Genomic DNA, 27,406 nt, shown 5'->3' with positions numbered 1-27,406 from the left:
TTTTGGAAATTTCACAGTCATAAGAGTTTAAAATTCTTACCATGAAGTAAGTTATCGCTTAATCATTCAGAAGATCACCTCGATCGCTCAGAATAAAAATCCAGACTCTCTCATGTCCAGCAGCAATATTTCAGGAGACATCTGGGCCAAGCCCAGGGATGCAGGGATGCAGGGCTGCTGCATCCCCTCTGCCCTGGCCCATCCTCACGGAGCTGTCGCTGGAGAAGACAGGAGCCCAGGTCTGCTGGTTTGGCTGTCCACATGCTAACATTAACAGATAAAATCTTCAGTGTGTGTCAGTATTAGTAGTAGCCCATTTCCAGTGGTGAAAGAGCCACTTCCCAGCAGCGCCTGCCGGTGACACCGGATCCTGGGCTCCCGGCAGAGGAGGAGCGGGGAGCCACGGTTACCTGCTTCCACCCCCAGCACCGCAGCATCGACTCAGGAATCACGGCTCTGACAACAGCGACTTGCTGCATCAGTCACATCACAGACACTTCAAACCGAAATGTTCCTCTGCGGAAAGGAAGAGGAAACACAGAGCGATTATGCCAGTCTCTCATTTACATGCTTAGCTTAGAAAAATTAAATGCCTGACTTCATCTCACACAGTTTCACCCTCTCGTTGAGGGCATCACTGTCACCCGCAGAGCAGACACGTGGCCACCCGGTCCTCTTTCCACCCGGCCAGAGTTATTTGCCCCTCCAAAGGTGACCTGAGCTGCTTGATTTAAGGCATCTTGCTTGTGTTTCTGTGCATCTAAATCACAACATGGTGAGGGCTGGAAGGGAATCTGTAGGGAGAGGCTGAACACCATTTATTTGCTCAGCGGTCAACTGAGCGGTCAACTTTAAATTAATTAAAATTATTATGCAAGAAAGACTTTGAAAAAGTGATGGTTGTATGAAGAAAAGGAGACATACTATGTGACAAGCCTGAGACAGTCTGCAGGGAGTTTTGGTTTGAGAGACATCACAGGGTGTTGCTCGGTGTCCCCAAAAGCTCCGGGCTGGCTGCGGACATCCCTCCCCATTACCAGGGAGCCCAGCTTCACCCTCTCTGCTAAACCAGAAAGGGACGCTCCTTTCCTGAGTTTCAAAACCCTTTGGAGCAAACAGGTGACCTCAAAGGCAATGCCCTGCAGCAGGGGCTAATCCTAACACGAATCGTCGCAGTCCCCCAAGTTGCTTGGTACAGTAGCTCCTGCGCTAATGAGTCGTATTCTCACACAGCCAAGTGAAAGACGATGCATCTGGGAGCAGAAATCATGGTCAGGCCTTAAAGAGAAAGCAGTCAGCCAGAGAAGGACTTGTAAAGTCCTGTCAATCGTGCCAGTTCGAGTTAAATACAATTTCTGAGCAGTAAAGGCAATTAAATATCAAGATCATTTACGAGAAGAGGTTCTATCCACCAACACGTTGAGTCTTTAAGATGAAAGTAGATATTTTTCTGAAAATTTTATTTTAATGCTGCTCTTGGGGAAAAAGTCTGCAGTCTGTGTCCAGGGAGGTCAGGAGCCTTCCAGCATCAGAGCCCAGCAAGTTCAGCTAAGCCAGGGCAGGTAGTCCCTGCACATGAATTAACAGCCAGAGTGAAAATGCCTCCCGGGACTGGGTTTTCTCTTCTCCTGCTTGCACGGCCACCATTATGTAATAAATAACTATTAAAACAGGCCGACGATACATTATTTTTGTTATTGTCCTCCTCTCACCTCGTGGGAGGCCCAGCTGGAAACAAGCGGTGCCTTGCTCTTCTGGAGCAATCCTCAGGACAGGATCTGAAGGATTTCTGTATTTATAGACAGAGTGAAGCCTTTTTCCACGCAACCTTGTGCCATTTTAGGTAGGACAATGCGGCCACCTTGGAGACACTCTCATTTCTGTTTGTTTTAACTTATTCCTAATAATTTTAACGTAAACCAAATAAGCCTGGCTTTAGTCAGAATAACCACCGTTGGCACCGTGTCAGCTGTGTGGGGTAGGGCGGTGCCCGAGCCTTGCGTAGATGTCTAATGTAAAGAACTCAGAACTTTTTTTACTTTATTTATAGAAAATAACAACTCTTACATCCGATTCCATCACATTGGCTCACTCCGAGCAGTGTCTTAGCCCCTGAGTGACTTCATCCTGTTACTGGGGATGCTGATGTGGGGAAGCCCTGCCCGGAGGAGCGAGGTGGCAGAGCCTGCTAGCGGTGTTTCCCATTTTCTGGTGGGCGTTACGTGAGCTGGAGCAGATGGAGGGTTGGGATAGCTGGGGCTGTCACACCACGTTCAAAGCTGGAAAGGAGAATACCCGGGGGAGAACAAACAACTGAGCTGAACAGCCACCAAAGACAACAAACAAAAGGCTTTCTTGGGCTCGAAATTGTCTCCCTGGGTCCTGCAGCTTTGGCTGAGCAAAGATTTCGCGGGCTTGTCCCAAAACGCGGTGTTAGCACCCTGTCCCTCCTCAAGCGTGATGGGTAACAGCAAGGTGCAGCGAATACGCCATTCGCTGTCCCATCACGGCTGATCGCGCCTGGCAATTGCAATTACTAATGTTACAAGTGGGCTGCAATGGCAGTTATCTCCCAGGGTCGTGGTCTGGTTCAGAGAGCTCAGACACCGTCAAAATGCCAATTCTGAGCCCTGGGCCTCCCAGGAGATCTCTGCGGGGCTGACATGAAAACATTGCTGGGCTGGAATGAGACCCCCCGTGACCCAGGAGAGATTTACTGCAGCAGGGTTAAAGCTTTCCCAGTGAAATACATGCCAGCAAGGCTCCCTAATGGGAGCAGAGTGTAATTCCGGAGTGGGAAGTGAAATGAAGACACCACAAAGCGGTCAAGGAGCAGAGGAGCGGGAGACTAACGAGGCAGAGCCAGCAGATAAATTCCCGGGATGGTCACAGGTTGTCATTTAACCTCTTTATCTCCATTTTCCAAAGGGAAAGGCAGGTGTAATACCTACCTTCAGACCCATTTTGAGCTTTGTGGCTGAGGCGTGTACCTAGATAGTTACTGCTCTATACGGCCAGAACCTACGTATCCTCCCACACCGCTCAGCTCTACTACACTGACTGCAACAAATCCCCCAAGGAACCAACTCTTTCCTCACTTACGGTGTTTTAATTTTGTACGAGGACATTAAAGATTGTCTCTATTCTTGCAGGCTGGAGCACAACAAGCAGAACTCATCATCTGGCAAAGTTCACTTGGCTGGTATGATGGGGAGAGGAAAAGGCAAATCCCTCTGCCATAAATAAATAAAGTATGTAAATGCGGGTTTCTGATACATTTTGTTTTGTCATTTGCTGCTATTCATGACGGTATGTTAATCCCGATGAACTTTATACGGCTGTAATATAGCTGCTGTGTCCTCTCCGCTCTCCTGTGAATACCAATTACGCTGAAGTGTTAGCTAAATGTACCATCGAAGTAAAGGTTCCTGGGGGCAGGTGATTTTCTCTCCCTACCGGATTCCTGTGTAGTTCACAGCGCGATGCAAATGTGTTGGACAGGGCAGAGAATGCTGTTTCTACCTACAAAGAAAACTTCTGTCCCAGTTACAAAAAGTCATCCTAATAGGACAATTGATCTGCTTTGCAAAGTCCTCTGAAGGATTGCTTCAGAAAAATGAGTCTCTCAGGCAGACTTCTTAATATTTGTATTTCTTCCAGCATCCTCTTCCAGCCCGGAGCTGCTCTGCTGTGCGTACGTGCTGCTGCCACAGCCGCGAAGTGCTGGGGAGCAGCCCAGCCTGCTCTGGGGCTCACGTCGATGCCCATCCCCGCGGCAGCGTGTCTGGAGGTAGGAAGATTAGAAAGATCTTGCAGGTCTTGTTCGTTACCGAGTTTGCTGGAAAGTCACGTCTCTGCACGAAAGAAATTTGTCCTCTGCTCACTGGTTTCACCGGAGGTCGGTGCAGCGGTGCTTTGCCGTGGGCTCCCTGGCAGCTGTGAGCCTGGTACCCAGCCAGGCCGGCTCCCTCGCACAGGCGGTCAGAAATACAAGCGGGAAGCAAGATGCAAAGTGTATTTTAACCATCTTCAGTGTCCTTAGAGCCCGGAATTTGGAGAAGGAACAAAATCTCTACAGATTTGCAGGGAACAGCTCATGTTTAACTGAAGAGCCGCAGCCAGGAAGGGTTAAACGGACGTGGGATACTGCAGAATTGTTTCTTCTGCTTCACTAAGCTACTGTTCAGATGAAAAAAAAAAAAGTTAGCTTTTCTTCTGCAAGAATGTAAATGTTGAGTATTTTATCAAGTGATTTCTTCAGCCCTCGAGCCATTCTTCAATTTGAAGTGCTAGATTAAAAAAAGATGCAGGGAAGAGAGAGAAAGAAAAAAAATATTTTCATCAGCCCAAGATCACTTTGCAGACATTATGGAAAATGTTGCCTGTTTTGTTTCCTCTAGTCGCTGAACCAATCTTTTGCATTAAAATCAGCATACTAGTAAATAAACATGTTTTCTCTAGCCCTGGAGCCATTCCGAGACATCAAATGGTACTTAAGAAATGTTTCTTTCTCCATCACAGAACATTTTCAAAATGTCCATGGCTGAAGGGAGGGAAGATGCTCTCTCGGCTGAAGCATTAGCAGGCTTTCTGCTCTCTCAAAGCTGGGGAAGGCCCTGGGCAAGTCACGGAGCTCAGATTTTCTGTCCCGCTTAAGGACTTGGGGAAGAACAGGAGTTTTCCAACTCTGCAGCATCTCGCAGCTCCCCGTGGACACGGCTGGATTTCCCGGGAAGCTCGGAGAGGTGCGGGGGGCTTCTGAAACCCACACCACCGACTCCCGTCCCTGCGCTGAGCCTGAGCTCTGCTGGAAAACGTAGCCGGAAAATGAAGCGTCTTGGGGCAATACGAATCACTCGGGTCGCGTCCCCACGTCCTCCGCAACACGGGGATGCTCCGACGAGAGCTGTGGTCCCTCGAGGAGGGACAAGGGGACGGTGCTGGCCATCCCCCCAGGGATGTTTGCCCCCGAGGAGCAGTGCTGCAGCCCCAGGAGGTGGACGTGGTGGTCCAGTCGGCACCCCCGGGGCGTCTCCCGCGGTACCGGAGCTCTGGCAGGAGGTGTTTCACATATTTGTACTGGAATGAAGCTCAGCGGCTCTGCTCTGTCCGGAAAGTGGCCGAATGGGCCACCGTTACCCAATTCCCTTCTCTGTGAGATGGCCAGTGGGTGTCCACGCAGGCGCTGAAGCGCTTGTAGCACCACGTTGAGATGCTTCAATGAAGAACAAGGGAGGGGAGCAGGGAACGTCACACTTTAAGGGTAGTACGATTGCTCTATCTCCGAGTGCAGTTTTGGGCCGTATTTCTTATGCGCCATTTCTAAAAAAACCTGATTTTATCTTGTGCAGCAAAGAACATGTGTTTGTCCTGACCTGACACTGTTTTTTAAAGTGTCAAGTGCTAATGAAATTCCTCAGCCTTGAGCAGTTCTAGGCATCCAGTGTTGATTTTTAAAATATGGGGATATTTTGCTGCAGATTTTTAAGGCAGCCTCGAAATGATAAATGTTCGAGAGTCTGAGAGAAAAGAAACTTCCAGATTCAAAGAAGTTCTGACACAATCTTGCATGCAAAACAGACAGAAAGAGGCTCGTGCTTTAAAGAGGGTTTTTGTTATTCCTTTGAAATTTATTTAGAAGACGCAGGGCTAACACTCTGCACTTTAATCATGCAAATAGGTTTGCTGATTTTAATATTTTGGGCGTAGAGAAGCAAGAAAGGAAAATGAGGTTTTTTTAGACTATAGGATGAAATTTGGAAGGAAAATTTGCCTGCGAGTCTCAAGCAGTCCCACCTCGGATAACTCTGCTTTCGTGTGTAACACTTAAAAGGCTTTTTACCGCAGGGGAAGGGTATGGGAGAAGCGAGCGGAGCTGGAGGCAGCCCGGGAGGCTGGGCTCAGGTCTAGCCCGGCTCTGCAGAGCTGTGGGACAGCACAGGGCTTGGTTTGCTGGGGACGTCTTCCTCCGACATTAAAATCTGGGCTGCGAGACCATCAAAAACCAAACCTCCCCTGGGTTTTGCTGGGGATGGGAGCTCTGTGCCCCGTGGGCTTCCCTCGGTGCTTACCATGGCCTGCGGGCACGCAGCATCGCTCGCCAGCCCCTCGGCGGGCGGTGGAGGAGGGCTGCTGGAGGACCACAACCGTCTTCTCCTGATCAACTTCAGGGGTTTAAACCTCCTAAACGGCATCCGTCCCCCCGTCCCACCCTGCAGCTCGCTCGGTCCCTCCCTGAGCAGAGCAGCTCCTGCGCACGGTGATGCCAAGCAGAATCTCTTGGGGTGCAGAATCCCTTGGGATGCAGCCAGCGGGACTCGGTGATGCCCCGTGGAAAATGAGAGGGAAACGAGAAGGCGTAGGTCGCAAGATCTCATGAATTACAGAAATAAAAGAGGTAAGGGGCTGAAAAACCACTCGGTTGGCTTTAATAAACTGGGGGAGCTGTGGCCGCAGGAGGTAGCTCAGCGGGGTGGGCTGGGGACACAGACGGGGACACACCGGCATTTCCCCAGTGCGATCGTTAAGCGAATGCTGCAGGATTTCCTCTCCAAAGGGAACCGCCGGAGCTCGGAGCCCATGGCGTTGCCCAGGGACCAGCCCCGTCCCAGTGCAGGACCGACTGCACGGCGTTTGGGGCGACTCCAAGGTTGAGATCCTTCGTGATCCTGAGATGCCATGGCCCGCGTGTCAGATGCGGGATGGAAGCAGGCGAGCGGCAAGGGAGCAGAAGCAACGGATGCCTCAAGGCCAGAGCGGGTCTGGTGCCTGCCGCAGCCCCCCCCGGGACGCGGCGTTTGCCTGATCGGAGTTTTTCACATCGTCGTTGGGTTCTGAGCAGCAGGATGTATAACCGAGAGAGGTTTGTTTGGAATATGAAAATTTCCATCTCCCTTGGTGGCTTTTCTTCAATTTCTTTCTTTAAATTAATAATCTGAATGAAGTTTTGAGGGAAGGGTGGAAATGTCTTCTACTGGAATGGGTAATGGAGCATTTGAAGAGCCCTGCAACGCAGCCGCCAGGCAACGCCATTCACCATTGCGGGCAAGAGTCTGAAATGGTTTAAATTTGGGGCGAAAGCAAGGGCTCGGGCCGGGACCCTCCAAGAACGTACCCGCGTGGTCAGCGTGACGCGGCGCGGCGACTCGGCGCTACCCGTGTAACCGTCATGTCCCACCGCTTGCGGCCCGCTGGAGCCGAACGCTTGGCTCGGGGCAGCGCAGTGGGAAGGGGGACGGGAGCGGTTTGGGGTGGTGTCGTGGTTTAGCCCCAGCCGGCAACTCAGCCCCACGCAGCCGCTCGCTCACTCCCCCCCGGTGGGATGGGGGAGAGAATCGGAAGGGTAAAAGTGAGAAAACTCGAGGGTTGAGATAAAGACAGTTTAACAGGGAAAGCAAAAGCCGCGCAGGCAAGCAAAGCAAACCAAGGAATCCATTCACTCCTTCCCATGGCAGGCAGGTGTTCAGCCACCTCCAGGACAGCAGGGCTCCATCACGCGTAACGGTGACGTGGGAACACAAACGCCATCGCTCCAAACGCCCCCCCTTCCTCCTTCTGCCCCAGCTTTATACGCCGAGCGTGACGCCCTATGGTGTGGGACAGCCCTCTGGGCAGCTGGGGTCAGCTCTCCCAGCCGTGTCCCCTCCCAGCTTCTCCTGCACCTGGCAGAGCACGGGGAGCTGAGAAGTCCTTGACCAGTGCAGCAACAACTAAACCACCCCTGGGTTATCAACGCTGTTCCCAGCACAGATCCAAACCCCAGCCCCACACTAGTGACTAGAAAGAAAATCAGCTCTATCCCAGCCGGAACCAGGAGAGGTGGGCAGGGCGTCCCCGCGCTACCCCAGCCCCGCCAGCGGCGTGAGCAGGTGGGGGGACCCTGGGGGCCCCGCTCGCTGCAGCTGACAGCCCACAGGAAGGACAGAACGTGCGTCTTAAAGACGAAACAAAAAAAGAAATAATAAAGTGAAATACGAAGGCAGTTGGCAGTGGGACGAGATGATCGTTGTGGGTGCCTTCCAACCGAGTTATTCTGTTCTAGTCTGTTGAAAAGTGAAATAAAAGAAAATAATGAAATAAAAAATGGAACAAGAAAGAAATAATAGAATGGGAAAATAAAATAATAAAGTAATAAAGGTAAATTAAAAAGATAAAATTAAATGAAAAATAAAATGAAATTAAAAAAAATAAAGAATGAATTAAAAAAAATAATAAAATGAAACAAAACGTAATAAAATTAAAGAAAATTAAATGAAATTACAATAAAAATAATAAAAAAACAAAATAAAATTTAAAAATTTTAAATAATAGAAATAAAAATAATAGTAAAAATAAAATAAAAATAATAAAATAAAATAAAAAATAATAACATAGAAATAATAAAGTAAAATAAAACAACAATAGTAAAACTAACAAAATAAAATAAAATGAAGTAAAAAATAATAAAATAAAAGTAATAACATAAAAATAACACAAATAACAAAATAAAATGAAAGACAAATCATACAAATCATGAAATAAATTGAAATAAAAGAAAATAAGGAGAAAGCAGGCGAAGCCAAGCGGCGCCTGCCCCCGGCCCCGCCGTGCCCGGGCCGCCCGCTGCCCGCGGTGCGGGGCCGGGGGTGCCCGCGCCGGGTCCCGCCCTCCCGCGCTCCCTCGTCCCCGCATCCCCGGGGGGGGGGAGGGGCGGCGGGGGAGCGGGGGGCGGGGGGGGGGGGGGCCGGTCCCTGCCGCCGCCGCCGCCGCCCCTCGCCCCCGCCCCGCGGCGGGGCGGCCCGGCCCGGTCCCGTCGGGGCCGGCACTCTGCGGCGGCCGCGGCTGCCGGCGCTGCTGGGCGAGGTCAGGGAAAGTCCATGTGAGGAGCGGCTGGAATCACTTCCTGCTGCCGCCGCCGGGACCGCCGGCACCCGCCGCCGCTAGGCCCAGGGCAGCGTCCATGGGGCCGGCGCCCCGCAGGTGAGCGCCGCGGCCGCCCCCGGGATCCCCGGCGGGGCGGGAGGGCGGGGAGGGGGGGCCCGGCGCGGGCCCCCGCAGGTCCGCGCGGCCGGCATCCCCCCGCGTGCGTTTTAACGGGTGTCGTCGTCCGTGTGTCCGTCCCCCCCCCCCCGGTGTCGGGACTCGGGGAAAGCCGAGCGACGCCAACGCGCCCCAGCCCCCCCCCCCCGTTTTTTGGGGGGTGGGAGACGGACGCCGCGCCTTTAATCCCCATCTCGCCTTTCGCTCCCCCGCCGCGGTCACCCCGAGGGAGGGCTTGGCTCGGCCAAAGCGGGGTGCGAGGCGGGGTTTGGGGGGCGGGGGGGGTGCCGGGAGGAGGAGGGGGTGACCAGGGGGGCCGGGGCCCCCGTGCCCCTGGGACGCGGGGTTCGGGGATGAATTGGGTTAGTTCCTGCGGTGTTTTCAAGTCTTGTGCGAACGTGGAAAATCGGGTTATTATTAGCAATACCTTTCTGAAGAGGCTGCGGTGCTGGCAGGATGTTTTATTTTTTACTGGCTAAATGCAGACGCAGGCTCGTACTTTCTCTCCCGGGGGAGGAAAACGCTGTGAAAGGGGAAATATTAAAAAACAAAACCTGGCCCGACGCCTAAATTCGGAGCTCAGGAGCCATCCCCGAGGTCGCTGGGGTGCCCGGTGCCCTCCTGGCGCGGCTGGGGCTGGGGGCTTGCTGTGGGCCGGGCGGCTGTGCCCCCGTCCCGGCGTGTGGGACCCGTCCGTGGGCAAGGGGCAGGGCGTTAATCTGCTCGTTGGTGTCTAAGCCGGGAAAAATTGGGGTAGGTGGTTGGGTTTTTCTTGGGTAAGCGCCTTTCCGAGCGCCGGCGCGTTCCCCTGCCTGCTGCAGTCTGCAGCCTGCTGTAGTTAAAGTGCGTTTGCTGTGCTCAAGGACTTCTCCAAACATCTTCCCTGCTGTAGGAAAATAAAACAACAGCAGTACGTCGCATGCTGCGCTCCGCCGGGCTCGCCCGTACCCACCAACGGCAAAGTGCAGGATCACTTCCAGCCAAGTCTCCATTACCCGCTGGGTCGTTAATTTGAATATTCACTTTTTTTTCCTCCTTTCAAGGAGGCATTTGCAAGGTTGCGGGCGGCTTGATGTGCTTCGTGCCTGCCAAATGTTTGCCTCGCGCCCCGCGTAATTGAGGGGCTGGCGTGCCGGTTTACCTTCTCCAGCTGAAATATTAAACAGTAGGAGAAGTTGAAATCGGTAAACAAACCGGAATGATTGCTGCCCTCTCGGTGGCACCTTGGCTTCTCGGCGGCGATAGCCGCGGCTCCGGCAGCGGCTGTGCAAACCCCGCGGGGTCCCTGGTGCCCGCCGGGTGCCGGGGGGCTGAGAGAACCGATCCTGCTCAAAAGCGCAGCGTTCGAGCACAGCTCAACTCAAATTACCTGCCTTATTCATAGCCTGCTATTAAATAAAACCCTTCCACTAAAAATAATAAAGCTGAGCCTTTCCTTATTAGCTGAATTGATGTTGTTTGCCCAGCCTCGGACAATAAGTCTGTGACCTCAAGGTGTGGATAATGGAGGTAATAACAGTTTGATCTGAAGTCAGCAGCAAATATAAAATAATTAGGGATCCTGTCCTCCTCCTCCTGAGAATAAAGGTCCTTCCATAGCTGGAACTACTGCAGGTTTGGGGTTTTTCCTCCTGTAGAGGCCTTATAATTAAGGCTTCACGGGAGAAAAGTGGTAATATTTGAACATTCAGGGGTGGGGATGGATTTCTAGAACTTAAAATTTGTCAGAGAAAACTTCCAGGGCTTGCTGAATAATACGAGGAGCTGGGTAGAAGTCGGGCGTCAGTACGGGCAGGAGCAGGAGGTCTCCCCGTCGTCTGAAGGGGCCCGCTGGGGCGAAGCTTGCCGTCGGTGCTTTGGCCAGGCCGTGCGCTTGCGCAGGCAGCCTTCCCCGGAACGCCTCCGGTTCCCAGCCTCGGAGCCCCTTCCCTGGGCGCTCACCCTTCGGGCCAGACCGCGCTTTCTCCGCCGGCGAAGAACCGGCCCCGGGGGAAGTTCTGCCTTTCCGCCCCTCCTGCCCGAGCTCTGGCCTGGGGAGCGCTCGGGGTGCTCACCGCGGTCCGGAGCCGCCGGCACCGGTTGGTTTCGGTTGTTCAGGTCTCCTCAAGGTCTCCTCCTTCATTCCTAGGAGATGGACACCTTCAGATAAGATGCGTGCGTTGATGTTCTATCTTGGAAGCGATGTTTTCAATGTCCTCTTGTAATGTGAAAGCCTTTTCGCTCCCCCAGCTGTAACCCTGTGCTTTCCCAAGGGATTCTCCTTGGATTTGGGGCAGGGGGACAGATTTCGGTTCCTCTCAATGGCGACAGGTCAGCATCACCGCGGGCATCACCGCGGGGCGGTTGTGCTGCCGGTCCGGGGAGGTGCAGAGCATCCTTACTGCTAGTAAGTCCAGAGAAGAAAAATCCCCTCGCCTTGAACTTGAAGCAGCCTGCCTGTAAAGTCCAGGTAAGTCCTTTCCAAAGTAGGTTTCGGTTCAAATCCCAAGCCGAGGTGCCAGGAGGTGCGAGGTGGCTTTGCGGCATTGCCGATCGGCGCTCGGGGAAGAAGCGCCAAGAAATCTCCTGCGAGAGCCCGTTCGACTCGGTGAGATTTGGGTTGGCTTCAGAGAAACCTCCAGACTGGCGTGTGCTTACCCGGCTGGGGATGCAAACCATCTCGCCTCGGAATGGAAATATTTATTTTAGACTGTCTTCTTCTAAAGTCCGATTTCCCTGCCAGGCCTTCTGGAGGCTCGCGCCAGGCTGCCGAGCTCTGCGGGATGTGCTGGGTCTGAGAGCCGGCTTTATTGACGTACCAGTACTTAAACTGGTACGGGGCTCTGGGGCGCGTGGTGAAGGATGGCGTGGCTTGGGGATAAACATAGCGAGACAACCTGCGAAAGGGCGATGTGACTCCGCTCTTGCTTTGCTCCGTACAATGCTTGCGTTTAAAAATACCCAGGCCTGACAAAATGGGGTTAGAAGGAGGCTTCAGCCGTGGGGTTTGAATTTTCCCAGGTTTTCTGAGCCAGCCAGCTTTTTAGGTGGGGAAATGGGGTGAGCTGGGCCGGGCTGAAAGGAACAGGTCCTGGAGAGCTCCAGGGATGCTGAGGAGCGGGGAGGGGGGCTGCACTTTAATTGCTTTTTTTTTTTTTTCCCCTCCTTTTCCTACATTTCTTTGAGTTTAGTTGAATGCAATGAAAGAAATAAAATACAGGCATTCAGCTGGAGGAAATTAAACTGAATTGTAAGTTCCCTGCCATACTTAATGGCCAGAGAGAGCATTGTATCTTGCTGCAATTAGCCTTCACATCGAGCCTGAGCCCGTGTTTGCCGTCTGAAGAGCAGCCTCCCAGCCCATCTATTCTTCGTCTGGGGAAGTGGAAGCAGATCCGATAGCCTTCAGCACCCAGCTGGGATGGGCACACCTAAAAGGGGTGTTGTGTGGGGTTTTTTTCTCTTAAATCAAGCCCGTAGAGCAATTGAGAAATAGGTGAAGCATGCTTAAAAGAGGGTGAGGCTGTTGGTTTTCTCTACCTGACTTTATTTGCGAAGTGACAGGAATTTTGACAGGCTTTGTGTCTTTTTTAGCAAATCAAGTGTCATGCCAGGTTTGCCTGTGGATGAGATCATTTGCAAAATATGTTTCCCAGCTTGCTTCAGGCATAATTCATTGTGTCAACTGCAATTGCTCATTTGGTAGGAACTGTGATTCATTAGCGTGTGTTGTTTTTTTTTTTTTTTTAAGTTCAACTTGTTTTTAAGCAAATGTTTGGAGGCAGAACAGAAATGTAAAAAAATATTAAATCTTACAGTCTTTGCATCCATAAATGCTGCTGTTAAGGGAAAACTTGCTAAAATGCCGCGATCCCAGGGAGGGAGACGCAATCCCCGGGCGAGCTCCGCTGTGCAGGATTGCGCTCGTTTTTGTCATGTGGTTACTCCTAAACGGGGACGGAGGTAATAAAAATCGGACTGCTGGGATGGAGCCTGCCACGTAGAGCTCTGGGTGATGGAAGGAGCGTGCGGAGCTTCCTCCTCCTTTTCCCTGGCAGGGGGTTTCAGCCTGCTGAAGGTACCGCACTCTTCCTCATCCCTGGATTCGGCTGGGGCGGAGGCTGCCCTGCGGATGGACTGACGGATGGGGAGGGCAGGAGGGACGGGGAGGGCTGCTGGTATTTGCAGCCCGTGCACGACACCAGCTCTTCCTCCGAGCTCCTCGCCGGAGGAGGCGTTGGGGCCGGTGGTGACGAGAGCGACTATTAGTTTGGTGCAGTGACCGAGACCCCCCGAAAGCTCGTGGCTCAATGGGATAAAATGAAGATAAATAGCACTTGGCGTGCGTTTTGTGCCGTATGTGTTCCCGGGGCTGTTCACAGACATCGCAGTTTGGCTTCAGTCTTTTTAGAGGTCCTCACATCAGACTTTTTAAAAAAAATTTGCACGTCAAGTACATTTTTGTGTTCCATTTCCTATGAAGACAAATATTTCAGTGCATTTTTTCCCTTAGGTGGGTGGATGGAGGGGCAGAAATCACTGCTACTGCTTCAGCAGCCACCAACTACCCTCCGATAACAACCCGGGGTGTGGGGGCTGAATAAATCGATAGACTTCTCACAAAAAGATTGATTTTATTTTTTTTAAAACTTCGAAGTGATTATGAACCGTACATTTAAACATAAGTAACTTGACAGGGTTTTTTATTCCCCGTGCAACAGTTCTCTATAAAGTACTCTTAAAATGTTTGAGGTTGTTTTTTTTTTCCCTGTTTGTGTACTTTCTCTCTTTTTCTCCCAATTTAAGATTTTTAAAAGCCAAAAAAATTGGGAAAGGGGGAGAGAGAGCATAGTAACGTGGGGAGTCTGCTGACTTCTGGCTCGCCGGCGCCGTGCCCAAGCACTGCCGGTTTGCTTCGGCAGCCAGTGCCAGGAGCGAAGGGCAGCCGAGCGTGAGGGGAGGGAGGTGACTCCATCAGAGTGACCATATATAGTCACTGGGATGAGATTAAATACTTCACCTCCCGGTGTCATCCCCACAGCAATAAAGCCAATATCAGGATCTATTAATCACTTGCAAAAACAGGAGAAGAAAAATCCTCTTTTCTTTGCAGCATCTCATTTGTTGCAACCAGGGCTCTTCTGGATCTATCGATTTGGGGAGAGGAGCCAGATGTTTTTCATCCCTGGGTGTCTGGAGGCCGAATTTCGGCAGCCCGGTGAAGATAGCCTGTGTGAAGAATTGCAAGTTAAATATGACTGAGCTTGTGCTTACTCAGGCTCGTGGGCTCGGTGGCAGAGCGGTTGTGTGGAAAGGGTCCTGTGTTCGGATGCCAGCGCTGGCTCGGCTCCACGCGTGCGTTCCTATCATGATATCCACTGGGGAAGCATATGGCAGCCTCGGTTTTATATATATATATATATATATTGTGTGGGGGTACATGTTTTACATGCCAGTTCTCTCTGTCATAGGACAAACATTTACACTCTGATTATATGAAGCATTAGGAAAACAAGGGTTAGGCTTGGAAATAACATAAATCCTTGCAGAGATGTTGTAGAAGACACTGTTGAGTGATGACACGGCAAAGGAGTGATAATGTTTCGGTGCTCAGTGCTTTCCAGGGCGCTAAGCTTTGAAGGGATTATGCTGCATAGAGGTGTAACATGCAGGTGTATAAATAAAGGGCTGGCATTTCAAGGCGTGCCGTGCGGAAGGCAATGGCCAGGTGCCCAAAAGACATGGGGAGTGAGGTTTTATACATTTGAAGGTGGTTAAAATGACTTGATTTCCAAGGGAAGAGGCTGACGGGCCTGGCCAGCGTTGGGTGGGAGGCCTCCAGCGGGACGGGATGTGCCTGGGTGCCCTGGTGCACCGCGGACCCCTCCTGGGGAAAGGCTCTTCTCTTGCATGCAAAGCTCGTGGCTGAGATCCTGCTGGAATGAAATTCCTATACAAACAGGGGTAACCCCTCTTTGTAGGTGCCCCTTCACTGGAAACCTGCCTCAATGCTGCACCAACTGTAGCGACCTTCATAGGACTAAATCCGAGTAGGATTATGTGCTTTTTGGTTCTGTTCTGTTGCAGTTATGGTTGGAATCGTAGTCTCATTGCAAACTTAGGGGTTTATGATTTGCTAACGATTGCATGGAGGGTTTATATCACTCTGACTAGATCTTCTCCCTTCTAACAAGTTCTGGTGGACTGCAAAGTAAAACACTGCGGTTTTGGCATCGCTCCTGTAGCTGCAGCCCAGCCTCACAGGCAGGTGAAAGTACCTGTGTCGCTCAGTTGCTCGTTTCTACAAAGAAAAGTTGTTTGAAACTTCATCTGTCCGCCCTGCAATTATCTTCTCCTTTTGTGCCTCCCTCCGTTTATACATGCTAACATCATCAATACATGCCCATGCTTAATGAAACATTACTGCTTAGGTTTAATTGTCTTCTAATTAAGAAGTAAAATAAAATTTTGCACGGTGGTTGTAACCGCATCTTTCACGTCTCTGAACGCCGCTGTGGCCACGGCACCTGAGCCTGCAGAGCGGTGACAGCAACGTCGGTGCTGTTCAGTAGCGAGGCTGATGGACAACCGCAGCAGCAGAAGCCTCCTCTGAATCTGCTGCCCTGGTGTATCCCTGTGATTAAATTAGGTGAATTGCCAGATTTAAAGCACACTTTTTTGATAAATCTATGCATGCGTTTGGTAATGCTGCCTGGGTCCTTGCTTCAGCACAACCCTGCTAAAAGACACGTACCTGGGGTCGTGGTGAATATCTGGGGAAGGCAAAGGCAGGGCGTGCAACTGTAGCGCTGAATTTTTGACTCTTGTCTGAGTACAATTCCTAGTCTTAATGCATCATTAACACGCTTTTCTGCATTTCATTCAGTTCCCATTACAGCACTCAGTTCCGTCTGTTAATTTTGGTATGTTGATATTTTTGTTGTCAGCAGTTTTTTCTTTTTTGAAGCATATAAAACCGTTAGTGTGGAAGAAGATTAAAAAGATACATTACAATTAAAATGTTAATGAAATTGGCATCATACAACTTTTGAAACCATTTAGGCATTAATCTTTCTTGGTCTTATGTCCATTAACTTGGGCGATTCTTATTCTACACTGACCCCTGCTGAGAGAGTCGTGCTATAATTGGATTTTAAAAACTGGGGGGAAAGAAAAGGAGGGAGAGGGAAAAACCTTTTCAAAAAGTAGAAGTTGGGAAGGTTGTGTCAGCTTTCTGCGTGGGTGCCCATGGAAATGAAGCCGACAGAAAACAACCTCGTAGCTCCATCGCTCCCCTGCCTGCGCTCTCCCCACCCGGGCAGGTCTTGCCCACGAGCTGCTGCTCCGCAGCCCGGGAACGCCGGCGTCGGTGGCTGGGGCAGAGCCCCGGGAGCCACCGGGCTCGGCTTCTCCTCGGCGGCTTGCTGTCACCGTGACCTTGGGCAGGACGCGAGCACCACGCTCCTCTTCGGTTTATCCCAGTGTAATGTGAGAAGGGCCGTAGCGGGGTGGTGGGAAGCCTTTTTAAGGCTCTTGGAGGAGGGGAATGGGAGAACAGCGAGTAATCATTTGCCGTTATGGCTTCAGCTTTCCCCCATTCCTCCAAAAGAGTATTTCTACAGATTAACTGTTTTGGGGTTTTTTTTAAATAGGTTTTTTTGCAGCTTACACAAGATTTGGATGGGGGCCAGCCTTCCCCCCCCCAGCCTGCAGGGTAGGTGAAAGAGGAGGATTGACTAATTCACAGGCTGTGTAGTGAATCGAACAACGGGACTTCTTGACTCATCAGACAGCTCCCAGGATCCGTGCCACGGCTCCGTCAGGGCCACGGGCTGCGCTCGGCCGCTCCAGCCTCGCCAAGCCTCCAGCCCATCCAGAACACTCTGTGCCGGTCAGCCCGAGGCTGAGGCTCGCTTGGCTTCTGGATGCCTTCTCCAGAGCTTTGCCCTGTGCTGTCCAAGAGCTTCCTGTCTCCCGCACCTCCTGCGGGATGCTGGAGAAGTTGGGAAGGGCAGGTCCTTTAGCGAAGAGCGCAACTGTCCTTCCCGGGATGGGGATGGGGCATTGAGTTGGTAAGAGGGTGGGTGTGCTGCTAACGAGGCAGCGATGCAGCTCACAAGTGGATGAGCTGTGAGTCGAAGGACGAGCGCATCCCGACGAGGGAGGAGTGGAGTACCAGCCCAGCTTGCGTTTATGCTGCAAGCGTGAATTTTAAAAAAAAAAAAGTGAAATAGAAATTTGGAAGTTGCAGGGCTGTCATCTTCCAGCTGCTCCGCTCTCCTCCGCGCTCGCTCTGCCGTCGCATGGTGCTTTACTGCGCAGGCAGGCGAACGAGGGAGTGGATGTTGGTGTGTTGGCCGGGAGACCCGCTTGAGCTGAAACATCTGCAGGGGTTGGGAGAACACGATGGCAGTTTCTTGGGGCTGGGTTCATGCCTTGTGAAGCGAGCCGTGAAGCACAGAGCGTGCTGCTGGCACCTCATCACAAGGACTCGGATGTTGGACGGCCGGGGCGATGGAGGCGATTTCTTGGAGCTCTGAACTAGCTATTCACACACAGCAGAGGCTGGGGTTTAATTGTTTTATTCCCTTTTTATGTGGGTAAAAAAGTAATTTATACTGTTGTTGTTTTGTGTCAAGTGTTTAGGCATCGTGTGAATTTATAAGTTGAGAGAATTTGGGACGAGGATCCAAAATCATCTTATTTGTCAGGAATGGAGGGGACCTCGCTGGAGTGTGACCCCTCCGTGTCCCAGCTCTGCTGGTCGTAGGAACTGGGGGGGTATTGGTGTGTCCTGGTTTCATGTTCACGACATGGTGACACGGGTGTACCCCGGGGTGCCGTTTTGTGCTCGTGGGTGAAACCCACAGCCTTTGTGCCAGTCGAGTTTGTGCCTGCCTTTGGGGATGGGAAGGGAAATCACCCCACCAGAGTGACGAAGAGACCGGCAGAATATCCTGGGGCGTTCGACCTCCATCTCTGCCTTCCCATCCTTGGGGATCCGGCATGAGGAGGGAATTCCCGAGGGCTGGGGGGCTCCCGGGGGGCACCTGCAGGTCTGGTCCAGAAGCCCTCAGAGATACAGGCAGGTAATGACCACCATAGAGATGACCGCCCGGGGTGGCGGTGGGAGCCGCAGCATCTGTGTTGCACGCTCCTTTTCCTGCGTGGGCATTGAGGCTTCCTGTGCTCTTCCATCTCTCAGCATGGTGGCAGACATGCAGGCAGGGAACAAAGAAATTACTGTTTGAAATTCCTGGCTTATTTTATTGATGTGTGCTGGCAGTCGTAGGCCAAGGAAGAGGGAGCAAAACAAAGCAACCCCAAACATTCCCAGTGCGTGTTTCTGGCCCAGCACGCAGGTGGGATTTCTAGCAAGGTGAATTTCTGTGCTGCAGACCGAGCAAGAAGCACACCAGAATCAATATCTGAGTAGTCCAATAAAATCTGTGGGAATTTCAAGTAATTTCGAGCAATCTAATAACTGGTCTTTCAGATGACTGTTGGGTGTTTTGTTTTTTTTTTTTTTTCATTGGTGTTTTTCATTGTGCAAGTGTAAAAATGTAGATTGAGCCCAATGTACACGTAGTGCTTTGGTTTTGCAGTGTAAGCCTCGGGCCCAAGGCTGGTTTACCCTGGAGTCGGGCAGCGGGGGCTGGAGACCCCGTGTTGCCAGCTGGGGTGGCTTGGCTCTGGGTAGGTTTTCAGATCCACTAATGGTAGCAACGCTTCTGCTTCCAGATTGCAATGCTGATTTCAGCACAAAGCAGCTTTTGTATCCTTGCACGGCGTTGTTAAGATTTCTAGCCCTGTGTCCTTGAAGATTCATGAACCAGTTTGGGGAAGAGCCCGTAACGCACTGGCCCGTTCTGCTCCCCAGCGGGCACCAGCCCGGAGAGGAGCACGGGAGCCGGGCACATCTCGAGCCGTTGCCTTCTCAGAGCCCATCACAGTTGTGGGTAAGGTCGGTTGATATCCTGCTGTCAGTAATACCTGTGTTAGTGTCTGTCCCCCTCCCGGGGCTTACGCAGGTCCCCACTGGAGACCCTTCTTGGCTGTAGGCTTGGACAAGCGCCTGTGCGTTTTCTTGGGAGCCGGTGGGTGCTTCTGCAAAGAGCAGCTGGAGGTACCCGAGCCGCTCGGTATCTTCATGAATATTTTTACAATCAAATTTAGGAAGTTTCCTCGTTTATCTTCCCCTTAAGATCCCAAACGGGCTGTTGTCTTGTTTGTGAGTGGCCTTAGGGGAGGTGTATCCTGCAGTACTTGCTGACTGATCTGGATTCGGCACAAGAAACGACGCAGAAGGGAGGACTTAACTTTTTGCTCTTTGGAAGGGAGCTGAGGCTGGGGCGGTGGGACAGGAGGGCAGTGCAGCTTGGAGGGGGTGGAGAACCAAGTGATGAAATCACGGCGTGTCCTCGGAGGCAGCAGTCACGTGCACAGCAGGGCTTGGAGCTGAGCAGCCCTGGCAGCACTTGCGCTGCACGGATAGCTTGTTTTCTGCAGATAGCCCAGAGCTGTTTGGTTTTTACCGAGGCTCGTAGATCTTACCGACGCTACTAATTATTTTTTTTACCAAATTCCAATGAATACTTTTAGAAAGATCCAGTCCGAAGGCCCGAGCGCTGCTGGGCTGGCCAGCCCCTGCAGAAGGGCTCGATGGCAGGGAGCTGCTGCCTCGTGGCAGCTCCTGCCTGAGGGATGAGCAAAGATCTCCTGCAAGCTCTCGGAGATCACCTGCCTGGCACCGCGATGAGCTCTGGGCAGACCTCGCTCATGGTCTGCATCCAGAGCACAACCTGCAGTCTGAGTGTGTCTGGTTCAGGCCCTGCACCTCATTGCAGCTCGGCAGAGCACAGAGCGTTGTTTTTTCCTGCTTGGCCACCAACAAAATACAGAGGACCACTACAGTGGTACGTGTGTCCACTGGTGATGTCCACAGTGCATCATGTTGCTTTTAAAGTGATTTCAAAGAACAAAAATGTTCCACTAGCCTTTACTACTGTTTGGTAAGGTTTTATGTAGTGAAAGTCATGATTTTATACCACCTTGAAAAACAAATGCAGCCCTCGCACCTCCAAACTGGTATTTCCCCCCCAGATTCTTAAAGCAGTTTGTATACAGTTCATTTGCAATATATTTATAAAGCAACACAAATTAGTGCCGAGTGCCAGCCCAACAGGAGGCCAGCTCTCACAGCCTCCCTCGACTGTGCAGCACCGATACGTGCTGTCGAAGTGACTTGGATGTCTCGCAGTTGGTAAGCTGGCTGTCCGCTCCCCACCCTCCAGCCCGCTCCTAACCTCCCTCTGCGTCTCAGAAATGTTATGTAAAGTGCAACGTGCAGCATTAGCAGTAGAAATATTTGGTTCAGGCAGTGCACGAGGCGGTTCCCACACCCTTGCGATCTCCCAAGCGCACATGGCGACGGCTGCGGTGTTTGCTGGGACTTCGGAGAAGCTTTCCCTCTTGGTGAGCAGGTGATGGCTGTGTCAGGCACGCAGGAGGTGGGTGGGGGCCATATGAGTTGCATCTGGTGGTACCACCCACCGGTATGGATGGATCTGTCAGTTTGGGGAAGGAAGGGAGAGATTTGCTTGCAATTTTTGAAGAAAAAAAAAAAAAAAAAAGAAGAAAAAGGCAGTTCCCAATGCTGCTTGCATTGCTTGGTGGCTTGGTGTCCCTGAGCGGTCAGGGCATTGGGGGCTTCACCCTGGGACCCGCCATGCTGCAGCATCATGAAGAAGGATCCATTTTGATCTGGTACTCGGAGAGGTGGGCAGATTCATGCTCACGCTGCTGTTTGCGGAGACTCTTCTGCAGGTTTGCTGGAGACGCAGCTGGATGCGGCCGGAGGTGGTGGTGGCTTCATGCACGGGGTGGTCGCCTCTTCATGGGCTTTCTGTGCGACTGCATCCCCTGCGAGCCGGTGGCCAGGCTTCCTCGCCACAGTCACAGCTTGCATCTCCACAAACCGAGTCAGCTGATTTTAAATCTGCTCATTAAAGAGTTGTAACGAGTTCTGGGCCCAGCACCAGGTCTGCGGCGTCCAGCAGCCGCTCTGCGCCCTGATCCCGTACTGCCGTTCGGCATGTGCCGTGGCCGCGGGCATGATCTGCACTGGAGCAGGAGAGCCTGGGGCAGCCGCTGGTTTTCCCTTCTTCCAGTGTTGTGTCCATTGCTGGTTTTCATTTCGGTCACCGTTACACGCGTTTTGGAGCTGCAGAGGAGCCTGGTGCCCTGACTCCAGCACAGAGACGAGGACGCTGCTGGTGGGTTCAGCGTCGGTGTTTCTGGTGGTGAGAGGGTGAGGCGTTTGCAAACCCGTTCGAGGAAGCCTGTGATGAGGTGTAGCAAGGGGAGTGTTTGAAACTCGTTAAAAGGTATGAAAAGGAGAGGAGGGGATGGAGTGGAGGATTGTTGGAGGGTTAGCCTGGGCTCCTTCGGGTGCGTGCTGGGACCTGCCAATCCCCTGCAGCAGTGTCTGGCCCCGCGGTGTGCTGAACAGCAGGGCGGGGATGGAGGGGTTTGTATCCACAGTGCCAGAGCATCTGTAGGTACAGCCTGCTGCAGGAAGACTCAGTGAGCTGAAGGCCCAGCAAAATCATCTGAGCATGTTCACGGGCTGCCGACACTGCGACAGCCAGCACCGCCAAGAGATGAGTGTCTGCGAAAATGCTTCTCTAGCCGGTCTCTGGTCCGAGAACTTACCCTCATTGTTCTTCTGCCTGTTGCTGAACACGGTTGGACAAATTCTGCAAGTTACCAGAACGTGTAGGGGAGAGGAACGATCACAGGTCTCTGTTACGATTTCTACTGAGCAGACACAACTGCCTTGCCGAGCTCACTCTGACATGCAAGAGGCTATTTTCTCCGTGCCTTGACTGCACAGATCTGGTATTTGAATTTTAGACTTAGTTTTGTAAGTGGGAAAAAAACCACCCACCCTCAGTGCTGAACGATGCCCTGTTGTATATGTCAGAGACGTGGGTAGCGCTAGCTGGCCTATATGTACTTTCCTCTGGATGCTATGGGCAGAGGCTGGGGACACTCGCTTTCTGGGGCACTTGCCGGTGTTGGCACTGCGTGGCAATGCTCTCAGGAGCACGGCCTGCGCCGTGGACCCTGCCTCATGCTTTCTTCCAAATCTGAGACCGTTACATCATTTGTACGATGAGAAATAGATTGGTGTGAACACGCTGTCTTTCTTTGCTTCATTCAAGTATGTGACTCCTGTATTTTACTGCCTTGTGCAAGGGCCGTCCCAAGAACCTCTCTGAATTCCTTTCGCAGTTTTATTTTAGTTCAGGGAAGGTTGGCCCACGTTTAAACCACTTGGTTGTGGTTGTTAAGTCTTAGTGACATATTAAGCATTTAATATCCAAGTGCATTAGCTTCCCACCCACATCCCCCGCTTGAGATGGGTTGAGGGAAATAGTCAGTGCCCACATCTAATAGGATGCTGCAATAGGATGCTGCTCGGCATGCCTGGATAAATGGCTTCCTCCTGGACCTCTTCTTTTTATGTTTAGTTCCTGACCTAATTAGGCATGAACGCTGGTGTTAGCGGAGATCTTGTGACTGCATCAGACAACACCTAATCCCTCGGAGAGATTTCGGGGAGATTGCTGGCTGCCGGAGGGGACACCTTCTCACGCGGTGGGGACGTGGCAGTGGTGGCACGGTCTTAATTCCCAGTGTGCTGTAAATGGCTCTGCAGCCAACCAGGCAAAGAAGAAACCCAGATAAACCAGTGTCACCAGTACCTGGTGGCAATTAGGGTATGCCCCGGTGCTGCCACCTCCACTCGCTGTTACCTTGCGGCTCGGCAGCGTGGCACGGCTTGGTGTGAGTACGGATGGGAGAATCCACCTCCATCGTTGTGGTACGTCTGATTGTATTACATCTTAATTTCTAGGTCCTTGCTTAACTTGTGCAGTACATCAGAAGCTCTTGTGAAATGTAATGTGCTGGAGCATCAGCACAGGAAAAAGCTCTGCCTTCTGTGAAGCCAGACTGTTGCAGCGTAATTTGTTTTGTAAGATTTTGAAAGGCGGTGTTGCAATCTGTAACAGTAGAATAGTGGGAAGATGGTCAGGTGGTTCTTGGGACTTCAACAGACAGATTTCATGTCTGTGTGTTTTTGCAACACCTTTCTATAAAGGGAAACATAATTTAAAATATGATTACTTAGTGTTGTAACAGTCTTCTCAAACGTTTTTGCATTATGCAGAGATCATTATCAGAGGCTGATATTAACTTGCAAAGAATATTATGCAAATCATTCTCCTGTTCTTCTAAAAAGAAATTTCCTTCATAATGCAAAGCGTGACAAAAAAAATTGTGCAGAGGCTTTTGGCAAAATTACATTCAGAAGATGTAACAGTTTTTCTGCTTACTAGCACAATCCATTTGTGCCTTTCTACTGGATTTTCTCAACTCAGGCTGATAAAGGATGAATTTTAAAATGAGGGCTGGGTTGAGGGGGAGAATATTGTACCTCATGGGTTCGGGAATAGACAGGGAGGCTTTTCGTGTTTGGATCATTGTTTCTAATCCGTACTGATAGTCATTACGGGCTGCGTTGGTTTTCAGCTCTTCGCCGCTCTCAGAAATTATTTGGTGGCGCATCTCGTATTTCCAGCGGGCAGGGGTGCACGGCATCGCCCTCACCATGACCGGCGGCTTGTAGGTACCTGACTTAGATACGCTTCACAGCGTCAGACTCCCCAGATGTCCGATATTAGGCATTTATTGCCCTGTTAAGGCTCTGTATCGCTGGTACCGGTAGGAGCATCCTGAATGAGGGGCCCTGCCTGGGCGATGGGCGTTGGACCACAGACGTGCGCGCTGGGACGGGTGCTCCTGCCCGAAGCGGTCCAGCCTTGGCATCTTCTCTGGGTTTCTCTGAGCATCAGCGCATTCCTGGAGGAGGTCCTGGCCTTGGCTGAAGTCGTTGTGGATTTTGCCACTGGCTTCATCCCTCCTCCATATTTTTTTTTTTTTTAAATTAGAAACTGGTTGTATCAGCTCAGAACTGCCCCTTTCTAATACAGAAACCAGGCTGTACTAAGATGGAGGGGATTGTTTTATAGGTATGGGCTGTTCTGCTCTTGTTATAGATTGATTGACAAAACCAGACCCTAATAAATATTGTAACTGGCTTAAATGACTAAAATATTTACAGGCTGTAGATCGCAGTCAGAGTTGGAAAGACTCGTTCACTGTAGAACCCCATTTTTCAGACACTCAAGATCATTTTGAAAAACTGTAGCCTTTGTCCTGACTTTTTTTTAGGCATTTCTCAATACAAATGTGATTGAGAAAAGTCAGTAATATTCAGAGATATATATTGAATTATAGCGTCATAAAATGGCAGCGAGAGTTTTCACTAGCATGGGAAATTTTCAGACTTTTTTTTTGTGTCTGGTTAGATAACTCAATATTTTAAAATCAAACCAAATTAGATAAATAAGCTGGAAGTCGTAGTTAGCATTCGTCAAGCAACTTAGGCTGGATGTTCAGGCATTGACTGACTCCACCTCTAGCTGCAGGGTTTCCCTGTTATGAACGGGTGAATACTAATCCTTGTTTATTCTCTGCTGCAGAGAAATAGATTCATCAGTAGTTTTCGATCTTTAGAAGAAGCCCTGGGTGAGAGCCGGGTTGGAGCGCCCTGGGCGGGCAGATTTATCTGTGCCACGTGCACGACGGTGCTCGGCTGGGTACCACCACTTATACCTCGTGCCGACAGAAAATACCGTATTTTGGTGGCACGGAGGAGAACTTTTAATACCCTGCAAGTGGCCGCAGGGTGTGGTTGCGATGTGATAATCACGGCAGCGAGCGATTACAAGAGTTGGCTCTGCCCTGCGCTTCCCATGCCCTGCCCTGGGCATCTCCTGGTACCCTGCTCGCCTCCCCGGAACGAGCCGCTGCTTGAGATACTGCTGGAACCCACTGATGCTGCGTGGAGATACACGCTGGAACCCACTGAATGAATTACCGGGAAGGGATGACTTTTCATTTTTTTGAAGGTGGCATGGAAGGATGAATCAAAGTAGTGAGGTGTTTTACTCTAAGCATAGTGGCAGAAGGAATCTTTTTATCTTCTGGGTTTCTTTGTTTCCGGAACATTTCGTAGTGCAGGCTTGCTAGCGGAGCAGTGTTAAGCACGTTTCTGCAAATCTCTTGCTGGTGTCCTCTTGAAAATGGTGATGCTGCCAAATGAAAATCAAACATGTAGCTCTAAACTTTCTTCTTTTTTTTTTTTTTTTTTGTTCCCAAGGACTTCTTCTCTTGTCTGTATTTGCTTATCCCGGAATCAGGGCTGAGGAGTGACCAGTGCCGAGAGCCTCTGTCCCTGCAGGTCCCGGGGCGGGTGCGCTGGTGGGCTTGCAGTGACCGCTCCTTGGGTTGTCCTGGGTGGGCTGCGTCCTCGGAGGTGGGCTGCGCTGCTGGGCTCGCTGTCGTCGGCTCTGCCTGTCCCGCTGTGTGTGTGCCCAGGGCTGGGTTTAACCAGGACAGCAGGGTTATCTCTCACACTGGACAACTGATTTTTTTTTCCTGTGTTCCCCTCATATTTCCAGTTGGAAATATATCCGGGAATATTCCCTATCAATGGAGCAGAGTGAATTTTGTTGCCTTGAACTGCTGTAGCAGTTAGGAAATTAAAAAAACAAAACAAACAAACAGCCCTGCATATAAATAGCTGGGTTTTTTATTTTTCTTTTGAAAAAGACTGCAAGTGCGAAGAGGAGGAGGGCCGTATTGCAGCGGGCTGAGGCGTGACCCCGGCGTGGAGCTGGCTCGTGTCGAGAGCAGCACCAGCACCCGGGCCCACGGGAGAGTGCCTGGGCACCCGTTCAGGGCACCCTGTTCCCACCGCGTGGGTCACCTATTCCCCTGTGGGAACCTGTCCCGTGACGGGGCAAAACGCTCAGAAAACTTGTCCAGGTTGAAGAAAGACCTCAGAGTCTTTTAAAATCCAGTGACGTTTTCTGGACTCTAAGTGATTCTTTCTGTAGGTAAGCCCAACCTCTATGAAGGGCTACAGTATGAAGAAATAGAATTTCTTTGGGTTTTATAGTATTTCTTATTTACATTTGCAGCGCTAATCATCAAGCTCCTTCCCTTTGTCTTCGCCCCTTTCCCCATTAACCTCATGTCAGACTGTGCATAGCAACAGTGGCTTTTATCCTCTACTGCTCTTCACCAGGTTTTATATTCCTGCCTGCCTCACTACAACCACGTTCTTACCATCATGCATTAATAAAACCAAAGCAGAGGCCAGTGTCGTCTTCTGCTGTCTCTGTGTCTGCTGGAGGGAAACTCTTCCCAACAAACAGAATGAAAATTGCAACTGGTACGTTATGGGCAAGGGAAAAAAAGCCCAAAAATGTACGTTATGGGCAAGGGAAAAAAAAGAAATCCAAACCTGGTTTAATTTGTGAGTATGTGCCTTGGAAATAAGCTATACTAATGCGTAGTACAGGTTATTCTAACGTCAATTATGGGCTCGCCCTTCTGCAAGCATGATGCTAGCTCACGGATGTGGAAGCAGATATTACAACCTTGAAGAATCTTGTAGGACGTAAAAGTTTTAATTAAAAATCTGGCTTGGTTGAGAGTATTTTGGTTTAGTATGAATGTCTTCATTTCTTTTGAAAAAGAATTAAATGAAACCCTTAGTATTTTTTTTTTTATTTCTGCATATTTATTCTTGAAGTTGAAGCATTAGAAAATAATTGAGTGAAACAAAATCCACAAGGCTTCAAATTACCTCTAGCTTAATGTTTTATTTAAAAGGTTTGCTAACTGACATTCTTTATAATGAATTAGGTCACGCGGCTCTAAAGAGTGTTGTGGGTTTTCTTTTTTACATTTAAATTTGAGGCTGCTTCCCTCGAAACTTGGGCTCCGCTGCTGTGAACCACCGTACGGTTGTGACTCCCGGGCTCCCCGGCTCGGGGAATCTCGCTCTAATTATTCTCAATCACACTAGTGCAAATGAATATATCCATGTTTGGAGGATCGAAGCGGTGTTGTCATGGCAATCTCCGTAAGGTCATGAGAAACTCATGGATACTGTTCGCCGCCTCTCCCGGGGGACCTCTCCTACCTTTGCAAAACTGTGGATTTGGGGGGTTTGGGTAGTAACTTTAAAGCACAGTTTTGTAACAATTTGGCTAAAAGGGTTCTCTGCTGAATAACACGCTTGTGTTTTGCTGCGGCTGAGCCAGTGGGAGCGTTGGGAGCACCGGGTGCCCCCGAACAGCCCCTGCCTTTCAGCAGTTGGGGCCAGCGATGCCCGTCGGTGGCTGCACAGGTCCCCCTGTTCCGCACCAGGTCGCTGAAGGTGCCGCCGTTCAGGTTAAGGGGATTGCGGGCTGTGGCTCATGTCTAA

The 27,406-nt window shown here is 50.9% G+C and overlaps 1 protein-coding gene across 1 annotated transcript in view; it reads left to right on the top strand.

Moving 5' to 3' along the window:
- Positions 1 to 8,746: 8,746 nt before the first annotated feature.
- Positions 8,747 to 27,406, top strand: part of NACC2 (NACC family member 2) — a 64,902-nt gene continuing 46,242 nt past the window's right edge. Inside the window, exon 1 of the mRNA XM_072882965.1 lies at positions 8,747 to 8,958. The gene's annotated coding sequence lies outside the window, so the exon portion shown is untranslated. The remainder of the gene's footprint in view (positions 8,959 to 27,406) is intronic.

The sequence above is a fragment of the Ciconia boyciana genome, chromosome 18 (genome assembly GCF_034638445.1).
Source record: "Ciconia boyciana chromosome 18, ASM3463844v1, whole genome shotgun sequence".
Lineage (NCBI taxonomy): Eukaryota > Metazoa > Chordata > Aves > Ciconiiformes > Ciconiidae > Ciconia > Ciconia boyciana.
Note: the sequence above shows the minus strand (reverse complement) of the source record. Positions and strands in the feature narration are given on the sequence as shown.